The following is a 9,554-nucleotide window of genomic DNA, read 5'->3' on the forward strand; positions in this document are numbered from 1 at the left end:
GCCATATAAAAATTCAGGATATGTTGAAGAAATGTGGACTAGTATAGTAGTTAGAGTTCAAGTAACATTTACTGCCCAAGTACTAATTGTGTGTTAGTCTTGTTGGGGGTGGTTGCTGACTGGTTACCAAATCTATTGCCACCGTCCATATAATTAGGGCACAAGTGTCTTGAAAAAGACACCCAATGTTTTCAAAAATATCCCATGAAACATCCCACGTTTCCTTTTGTGCAATCGGCACTGGAGTGAGTCCAGATCCACCCTGCTCTTGGCCTCCCCACCCTAGTGGTTCATGGTTGAGGCTAGCAAGGTCACACTGTTGATGTGGGGTTAAGTGAACAGGAAACCCATTAAAATTTATGTGATTTTGGCAACATGCTGTATTTTCCCCGTCTGAATTCTGTGATTGGATTAATAAATAAATAAATAAATAAATAAGACAGAGAAGAGAAACAGCGAAGAGATTACAACCATTCAGAGAAAGAATTTTCTTCACTCTGACTTTGACTTGATCATCTCGATTGAAGTCTAAATCCCCATTGCAAAAGGACTACAGGATGTAATGATGGAGAAGGGAGAAGGTACTCTTCATAAACATTCAGAGAGAGAGACTGAACAATACCTAGAGCTGGACAGAAATTTTCCATTTTAAACTGTTTAGGGTGACCAGTTGGTTTTGTGTTTCATGACACTATCTGCCATGGAAATTTTTAAGTTTTCTCTTTAAATAGGTGAGACCACAGAAGTGAAATGTTTTTAGTTTTCAACTGGACATGATTGTGAGCATGTATTTTAAAAGCTGCTATGCTGTCTGATAGAAATTTAAATTCAGACACCTTAATTTCTTACTTGGTTTCTCAGTTTCTGCCTATCTTTCCCATGTTGGTCTGTAATCTGAGATCAGAACATCCTCTCTATCTAATAAATATATCCTTATAAATAGTAGTTGTTCAGCAGGTCCCCGGTGAGACCAGAGAATCATGGAACCAAACAGCTAGCGGAACATCAGACTGGGAAACACAGGAGCTACAAGCCCATGAAGTACCATGGCATTTTAAAATCAAAACTGTTAACTTTTGGATAAACATTTTGATTTTTTTTTTCTAAAGATGAATATTGATGGAATGGAATATTGAGAGGAATATTCTGAAAAGTAACAGGTATATAGGTAAGAAAAAGCACATGAATAAGAACTAGGAAAGATAAACTGAGAACAAACTGAACCACCACTACCATGCTGGGGAGTTCTTGAATGAAATGATTTGAGGGATGAAAATGATGTTAGCTGGAGTGTGCCTTAAATCCGTGGTTCCTCAGTCATGTCCCTTGATGTAAGTGAGGGCAGGATTTTGTTGCTAAAAATTTTGATGTACGTCCTTCAACAATTTTTTTTTTACGTTTAAGCCTCAAGATGAGGTAGTTCACAACTTGCATGTATGCTAGCAGATTTCCATCCCCATCTGCAGCATAGCAACCTACAGCCCACACACAGCATCCTGTACTGTCGCATGAAGATCCTGACTCAGGTGTAAGTAGAAACCAGAGAACTCTGACAAAGCCTTACCATTCTGCTGGGGAAGGAATCCTAGCATTGGAGTAGGTGGCCCAGCACTTCTACACCTCCTTTTTTCATGCTATGGCAGTTCTTTTAGAAAATTCTCAACGTGCACTAGAAAGGAGGGGAGGACATGAAAATCCTTGAGATGTATGACGACATCTTCTCCAGGTGCCTTTGAGAGTGCTGTGTTTAGTCTATGTGCTGGGCCCTGTTTTTCTTTGTGTTAGAGCTGGGAACACTTAAACCTTTTGTTGCCAATGCTGAATAGTTGGAGGGGGAAGAAATTTGCAGTCTTCCCAGAGAGACATGCTGGTGTGACTGAACATCTGAAAGCAAAATCAGCCGTACCTCACCAGAGAGGTTTCCCCACCTGAATCACAAGGAAATTGCACCTCCATGACTGTCACTTATCCTGCCCATACAAGAGGCTTTTGCCTGTCCCTGACACTCAACAAGCTGTTGGTCAAATGCTACCTGGTAAGTTCAAACCAAACCCAACCCAAGAGTCATAGCCAGACCTTGCTTCCCAACTTCAGCTTTCCATGATGATTTTCTGCCTGAATACATGTAAAAGGAAGCAAGTGGGAATTCAAATTCTGTGACAACTCATTATAGTTTTTTCTGCTTCAGTAACCTTATTGATTACAAAAAGGACCGATTGAATGTATGCTTCATATTTTTTTTTCCAAACACTTCCAATAAATCCCCTTTATGTTCTGCAAAAATAAATAAATAAGTAAAGTACGTCTTCCTGACAGCTGGCTGCAGAGTAAACTTAGAGCACCTGCTTTCTTCTCTTTTGTTCATTTTTTACTGCTAAGTGAATAACACTTAACACTACATAAAGAAGGAGGGTGACCATGGCTACTGAAAAAGATTCAAAGGCAGTCTGTGCATTGCTAGTAAAGAACTGATTGCAAACACGTAGTGTATGGCAGATAACAATATTCCTGCACAATAATCTAGCAGTAATTCACATTGTGGTTTAAGTGCCAGATTCTCATGAAAGCCACTGAATAATCTAAGGCAACTCTACTCTGTCAGGTGCCACACGTTTCTTTGGCAAATTTAACTGATAACGCGTTTAAAGGTGCTGGTAGGACAGGCAGTGTCCTTGAAAGCTGGCAGAAGGGGACACTAGCAACTTTACCTTATTTTGGCCTCATCTGTAGGAGGGCTTGGGGGGGGGAAAAACAAAACAAAACAAAACAAAAAGCAACCTTCTTGAGGTCTTGATTATTTTATTTGTAAATAACCATCTGCTTCTTTCTGATCAAGAGCCAGCATAGTAAGGTATGACCCCAGGGAAAGCTGTGATTGATACTCCGCCACCTCTGTTAGCGGGGGTGCCGCACAAAAGATAGCGTTAGGCTCACCAGCGGCCCATGATGAAAAAGAATACACTTTCTTTAAAAATGTAAATGATCTGATGTTGTAAAGGGATGCAGGTGGCAGAGGGGAAGAGACCAGCCATCAAACACCTCGTGTCTGCCGTACCCACCTCTGCCACCCCCTCGTCAGCTCGGCTGCTGATCGTGGCTCAGCCTGTGCAGCCGGGCACGGCACCGCATCGCCCCGCCAGCCGCCTGGCCTCCGGTCTTTGCTGCCGGATCATTGCTGGCTCAGAGCATGACCTTGGGCAAGTCCCCCAAGCTCTTTGTGCGTCACTTTATCTACTGGTGAACTAGATATAATACCTTTACCGGGGATTATGGCAATTAATTGCTGTTGGTAAAGCACGCAGAGATCCGCGATGCTACAGAAATGAATATTCTGGTGAGGAATTTGATCGATCGCAGGATACCAGGGAGAGCAGCTATTAAGTTCCAGTGCTGCCTTCCTCGTTTCTAAGGACTTTGGAGACCTGTCCTGGGAAGCAGGAATGCTTAAGAGATCAAGAGCTTTTCTACAGAACAAAATGGTTTGGGTTGCTGTTGTTCTGTCACTTGTGGCAGTCTGTGCGAATGCCAAGTTTAGAAAAAAAAAATAAAAAAATAAAAATCAGCTGCTGAGAAGTGTTTCTGGCTATTCAACACTGAAAAAAAATAATCAGCTGCTAAGAATTATTTCTTATGGCTATTCAGTGTTTGCATCCTTTGCTGCAAACCAGTATTCACACCGGTGAAGTGCTAGTTGTTACCAGGAAGAAACTGGTGGGGAAACTGTTCAGTGAATATAAGAAAAAAAGGGGGGAGAAATATAGGTTGTAAAACCCTCCGGTGTCTGGTGGATTTTTTCACTTAGGTATTTCAGCCTAATGTGCTTTTAGTGGAAAGGTTCCAAAATGTACAACCAGGAAAAAAAAAGGTGGTGGCGAGGGGGGGGCGGGGGAAATTCCCAGGCAAAATAACTAGAGGTATATTCAGTGTTTTTCCACTCCAGCGACCACAACCTTTGCTTTTATTCTGGTGCAAACAGCTGCAGGTGCCTCAAGTCAGCCAGTTCTATCTATCTGCAATGTCATCCATGTTTACTTGCAGCACTGGACTTTCGATTCTGTCAGGATGCCAATCCAACGGGCCGCCAGGCACTGCAGCTGACAGTCAAATCTGTAATGCTGAATCCTTCTTCTGGAAAAAAGGGCTAAAGAGGTTAATACACTCAAGTAAGGATAAACACACCAGCTGTTATAGTTTCTAATATTTAATGTCATTATCAAATAAAATGACTCCTTAGAAATAAAAAATATGCAGTCTCCAAATCACTCATCTTTGTTAGTATTAATAAATTATCCGAAAAGCCTACACTATAAAATAATAATAGAGAGCCTACAATTAAAGTCATATTTGCTCTTCTACTTTGCTGATGTTGTTCTGCGCTGCTACCATTACATTTTGGTGTTTCATCAATACTGGAATCACATGCTGCACAGTATCTATAGGATAATCACGGATGGATTATTGGAATGTAGACAAATGCAATTTAACTTTTTTTTTTTTTTTTCTTTAAGGGTGCTTGTTGAAATCTTTCATCTATCTGATTTAGTGAACTTAATTATTCAAAGATTTCAAAACTCCTGGTCTTTTTCTTTTAGAAAAATCTGCATAGATCTGAAGAATAATGAGTCCTGCAACAATAGGAGCGCTTTTGTATGTGTTTGTGTGTGAAATCTCAAAGGACGCCCTCCAGAACTCATTACTGAGGCTAAACACTTTTTAGAGAGTCAGAAAGTGACTATATGTTTTCCTCTCATCATTATAGCTACAGCTTCTACTGCTGGTAGTCAGCGCGGATTAAATAGAGGATAACTTGAACACATTCAGGAAGGGTGAGAAATACACACAAACACACAATGGAAGAGGCTTTGCAGCCTGTGAAACAGCCTGAAACGAGCTCAGCTGCCAGTTTATGATCTATGTTATAGCAAGACACGTTCACTATGTTACACTTAAAGGTCTATGACCGACTCCATAAAAATCCCTGAATTCTAGGATTTATCAGTCAGCCATTCCAAACTGCATCAGACTAAAGCTTGTCAATCCGGTTACACTTCCTCTTTGCTTTTACAAGATTTGATTGAAATCTGTTTCTCCAGTTATTGCCTAGTGATGGACAAAGGCACAGGGCTCCTTGGGACTTTTTAGTAGGACTTTGGCACTGCTGGTGCTCAACAAGGCAGCGCTGTGCTCACCAAATACATCTTAAATGTGACCAATGTTGTTCTTCTGCTGGCCCTCTCCACAGGTGCATTTATTTCCTGCACTGTACTTTTAACAGTGTATGAATTATTGTAAGAAATAATAGGGTTTGTGTGTGTTTGTTTGTTTGTTTATTTCCCTATCAGTATACGGTAGAGAGGGCTAAATCACAGGAATTCCTTTCTGTGAAAAAATGGTCATTTTGAAATTATCCCTCCCCATTCTCCTCTCAAATTAAGGGGAAAAAAAAGTACCTTTTTCTTTCTTTCTTTCCTTAATTTTTTTTTTTTTTTTTCCCTCCCTGGGAAGAACTCTTCAGAAAATAGAACTAAAATCAAAATCTCTCTCTTTGGAAACAAACTGGAATTTCTTGGGGCTTGCCAGCTGCCTGCTGAAAAGGGGGAGCGGCAGGCGGCAGCAGCCCTGTCGGCAGGCTGCTGCGGGCTGGACACCCTGCGCCTGCCTGTCCTCCTCCTCCTCCTCCTCTTCCTCCTCCTCCTCCTCGCCTTCCCCCTAGCCTGGCTGCTGGGGAGGCAGCTGGGCTGCAGGGCCGGCAGAGCGCCAGGGCACTCAACCTCCCCTCCTCCCTCTTCCAGACCTGCTGCATCTCCCCAGCTGCCTGCCTGGAAGACTATTGTCAATTCTGCTCTCTCCCTGCAGACGACAACAGAACCGACAGGGGCCTTCCAGCCAAGCAGCCATGGAGCCATCAGTTTGATTTTCCTAATAGAAAAATAAAAAATTTCTGGCAAAAATGAAATTTTCCCATAAAAGAAATCCTGATTTTATAAAAGGCAGATTTTCCACCAGAAAGTCATTCCAACCGAGCATTCCCAGCTGCCGTGGTTTGAGAGACCTTCGAATTAAAGTCTATAGAAAAAGATGGTTGTGTGTTTGGCTGTGAAATAAGTATGGGTGAGCAGAATCAGATGCAAATATAAATGGCCTCAGAACCAGTCCATGAGTTCCCACCATCTGAGGAGTATTTGCATGACCCTAAAGGAGCTATAGGGGGTTGCATCTTTACTATAAAGTACAAGAGATGATAATTAAGGCTTACATAGCAAGGTTATGTCTCTTTCTAATAATTTATGCATGTCTGAAGTCTCGTGAGAATAATTCCCAGCTCACAGTTACCACCAAACTGGTTCAGAAAAGCATTCAAGCTTTTGTGTCCTCATCAAAATAGAAACCTTTTCAGCAAAAGCACATCAGACACCACCAGACAGGAAAAAAAAAAAGAAAAAAAAAAAAGAGGAATTTCACCCAGAGTAGCAATACAAAGTCACCTTTGTCTCTGTTTTATCTGCGTGCTTTTGGGGGCGATCCTCTGGGTGGCGGATGATGCAGTGCTCCCTCCTGCACCACCACAGGGGTGGGTTTTGGGAGCGAGAGGCCCCAGTACCAGCAGCATCAGGGAGACTTGGTGTGAGGCTGGGCATACCTATCCCTGCCTGGGATGGGAAGGGACAGGCAGACACCTCCAGCATCCTGCGCATATTGCCCTCTGTGCTGTCCCTAAGTACAAGCTGAACTCATTGTCCTTTGTTTTGGCTCAGAAACGCTTTGACTTTTACAATTTTCCCCTAGCTAGGAAGCTTCTGTTGGCTCAAATAACAGCTTTTGAGTCCTAAGGAGCAAGGAGAAACACCCTGAAAAAAAAACCTGTTTTGTTTTCAAATGTTCATTAAAACTTCTCTCCTCTATATTTTATTCATATAGATCAGTCTTTGGCCAACATCTTCCATAAAGTGCTGAAATTTGCCCTTGAGGCATCAGATGGAGTAGTCAGATTGTCAAATAAGTCTCCTAATTGAAGTTAATGCTGGCACAATATTTGTCTTTTGAAAATAAACATTGCCAGCAAAGTTGCAGGTCCACCACTTGTGTGTGCACTCTGGCAGTGCTGGAGGGCCCCGGAGCTGCACGCAGAAGGGTGGTTTCGATGGGAGGAAGAGCGTGGAAACGAGTGTGCTAGCAGATTGTTTCAGTGAAATACCAAATGGGCTAGAGTTTATCAAAACAAAGCAAACAAGAGCTTCTTATTGCTTTAAAGTCATGTGTTAGCAGGTGCAAGGAATAAATAAATACTCTCTTTCAGCAATGTATTTGCATTTTTATATCTTAAAGGGTTAGAAGCAGGCACAAGAAATCAATAGTTTTCCTTGTACTGTGTGAAATTAATCAGTAACTTTGGCTATGCTCTGTGTTTAAGAAAACAAACTGAACGAACAGCACATGGCCTTTAAAGATGTCCTCGTGTGGTGTTCCTGGTGGATTTGAGATGATAACAGACTGAATATTTTCCAGCACAGCACCTACAAGAAAACCTGAGCGAGAGCACCAGACAAAGCCGTTTGACACAGCCCACCCCAGGATGACTCAGGAAGTAAGTGTTATTGCAGTCATAAGAAACCTGATAGCACGTCGTGCCTATCAACCATCTGTGAGGAAAAAGGTCAGAGACCTGGGTTTTGCCACTCACCTGGAGCACTATCTTACTGCCCATCCAGCAGCTGTCTGCAGCAAAGTGCCCAAAATCACGGCTGTCCTGAAGCCTGTGCTGGGTTCCCATGGGGCATGTGCTTTGGGATGCACCGGTGCTTCTGTGGGCAGCCCAAGTGACCAGACAGGGCCACTGTGGGTACCAGTGGCAGGATGTGGCACATAGTCATCTTCAGTCCCTGGATTTCCTCTTTTCCTGTTTGAATGCTTTGCAATTAAAACACTGGGTTGTGTTTACTGTTTGCTGTTATCGTGAACAAGAGTCCTCCAGGAATGGTTACTCATAAATGCGGAAAACCTGCTCTGTAATGGCCTGTTAGGTACAGCACACAACCCTGTTACTGCTCCCCAGCTATATGGTTTTATGTAGCAAACCCAGAAGTGCTACAGGCATGTGCAGCATTTGTTGTTCAGCTCCATATGACCAGCAGATCTCTTGAGTTCGTAGTAAGTGATAATTCAGATACCTGGGCTGAAAATTCTCCCTCAGTGAACAGCGAGAGGGTTAATAGATAAATTGATGTCATTAGCAGCAGGTGATCTGACAGCCAACTCCTGTCCTGGGGAGGATGCTCCCTGGGCACTCCGCCTGCACCTCCTTGGGCTCTCTGCTAGGAAATCCCATTTCTGACTGCAGCCACCTGAGCAAATCCAGATGGCCTAAGAGTGCAAGCAGAGAGACTCATTTAACATAACCAAGTATGATGACTGCAGTCCTGTAGCATACAGTCCCCAGGTGGCGTGGGGGTTCTTGTTGCATCTCCTCTTGCCCCCATGCTGCATACCGCATACCGTGATGGTTTCAATCCATCCCAATGCAGAGCTGCCCAAAAGCTGCTGTTGATGGTCCTGGTGCCAACAGGGCTCCAGACACACCTGGGACTGGAGAAGGGGAGAGCAGGAAGATGTTGCGAAGCTGTCTTGTGTCTCTCAGTCTCTCCAGCCAAAGAGCATTGGGGAGCTCATTGCTCTTGCTTGCACCATAGCACCATCTTGCTCACAGTGAGAACCAGGGGCTCTGAACCACATGAACCAAGCCTGGGAGTTTCAATTGAAAGCACTAATATCCCAGTGGGTCTCCCACTGATAAAAAAAAAAATAAAAATCTGCTGACTTTGAGATGAGCACAATGAGGCTTTTCTATCAATGTAATACAGAACATGAATTGCTTGATGGGAAGTGAAGACTCACTGATAGCATGGGAGCAATAAAGAGCTGATCCTACTTCCATTAACTTTATTGGGAGCAGACCCAAAATATTTAAGTGGAGATTGGCATATCACATCTATCTAATCTAAAGTATCTCAGGATTTATGTTGTGGTATCAGGCCTGAGACAGACAGATGAAATATTACTCCAGCTACATTTAATTTATAATCTTCATCTCACTATCCTTGCACCTACCTACTTATATAGCCTCCATTACCAAAGTAGCTGAGTGACTGCCAAGTATTTAGACATATAAATAAAATAGCAGAGATGATTTTGTTCTCTGTCTCCCTTCTTCTTCTGTTGTTTATAAGATGTTCCCTAAGGTTTGTGTTTGTACTGTTTATGGTTTTGAGCATACTGAATGGGAAGGGAAATCTGCGGGGGGGGGGGGGGGGGGGGGGTATAAACTTTTTGGGAAAACAAGTATGGAGCAAAAGAAGTGAATGTTTTTTTTTCTGAATATATTGGAATCAGTGGTTATCTGGAAGGACAAAAGCAAATGACGAAGTCTAGATCCAAGAGCTGTGACAATTTCTTTGTATAAGCTCACAAACTTCCCCCCTGTTGGTCCACAGTCCCGACTGTTCCCGTCAAATGTCATGGGAGGTCATGTTGGTGGAAGGAGACGTGATATCTCAGGA

The 9,554-nt window shown here is 42.9% G+C and overlaps 1 protein-coding gene across 7 annotated transcripts in view; it reads left to right on the plus strand.

Annotated features, from left to right (window-relative positions):
• LOC311434892 (uncharacterized protein) overlaps positions 1 to 9,000 on the plus strand; it is a 167,666-nt gene extending 158,666 nt beyond the window's left edge. For 5 of the 7 annotated variants that reach the window (XM_084515378.1, XM_084515379.1, XM_084515373.1 and 2 more), the window contains one exon: positions 7,507 to 9,000. The gene's annotated coding sequence lies outside the window, so the exon portion shown is untranslated. Of the gene's footprint in view, positions 1 to 7,411 lie in introns of all 7 variants that reach the window. The other 2 variants (XM_084515374.1, XM_084515375.1) reach the window with 2 other exon arrangements.
• The last annotated feature ends 554 nt before the right edge of the window (positions 9,001 to 9,554 follow it).

This window comes from Aythya ferina, assembly GCF_964211825.1.
Source record: "Aythya ferina genome assembly, chromosome: 3".
NCBI lineage: Eukaryota > Metazoa > Chordata > Aves > Anseriformes > Anatidae > Aythya > Aythya ferina.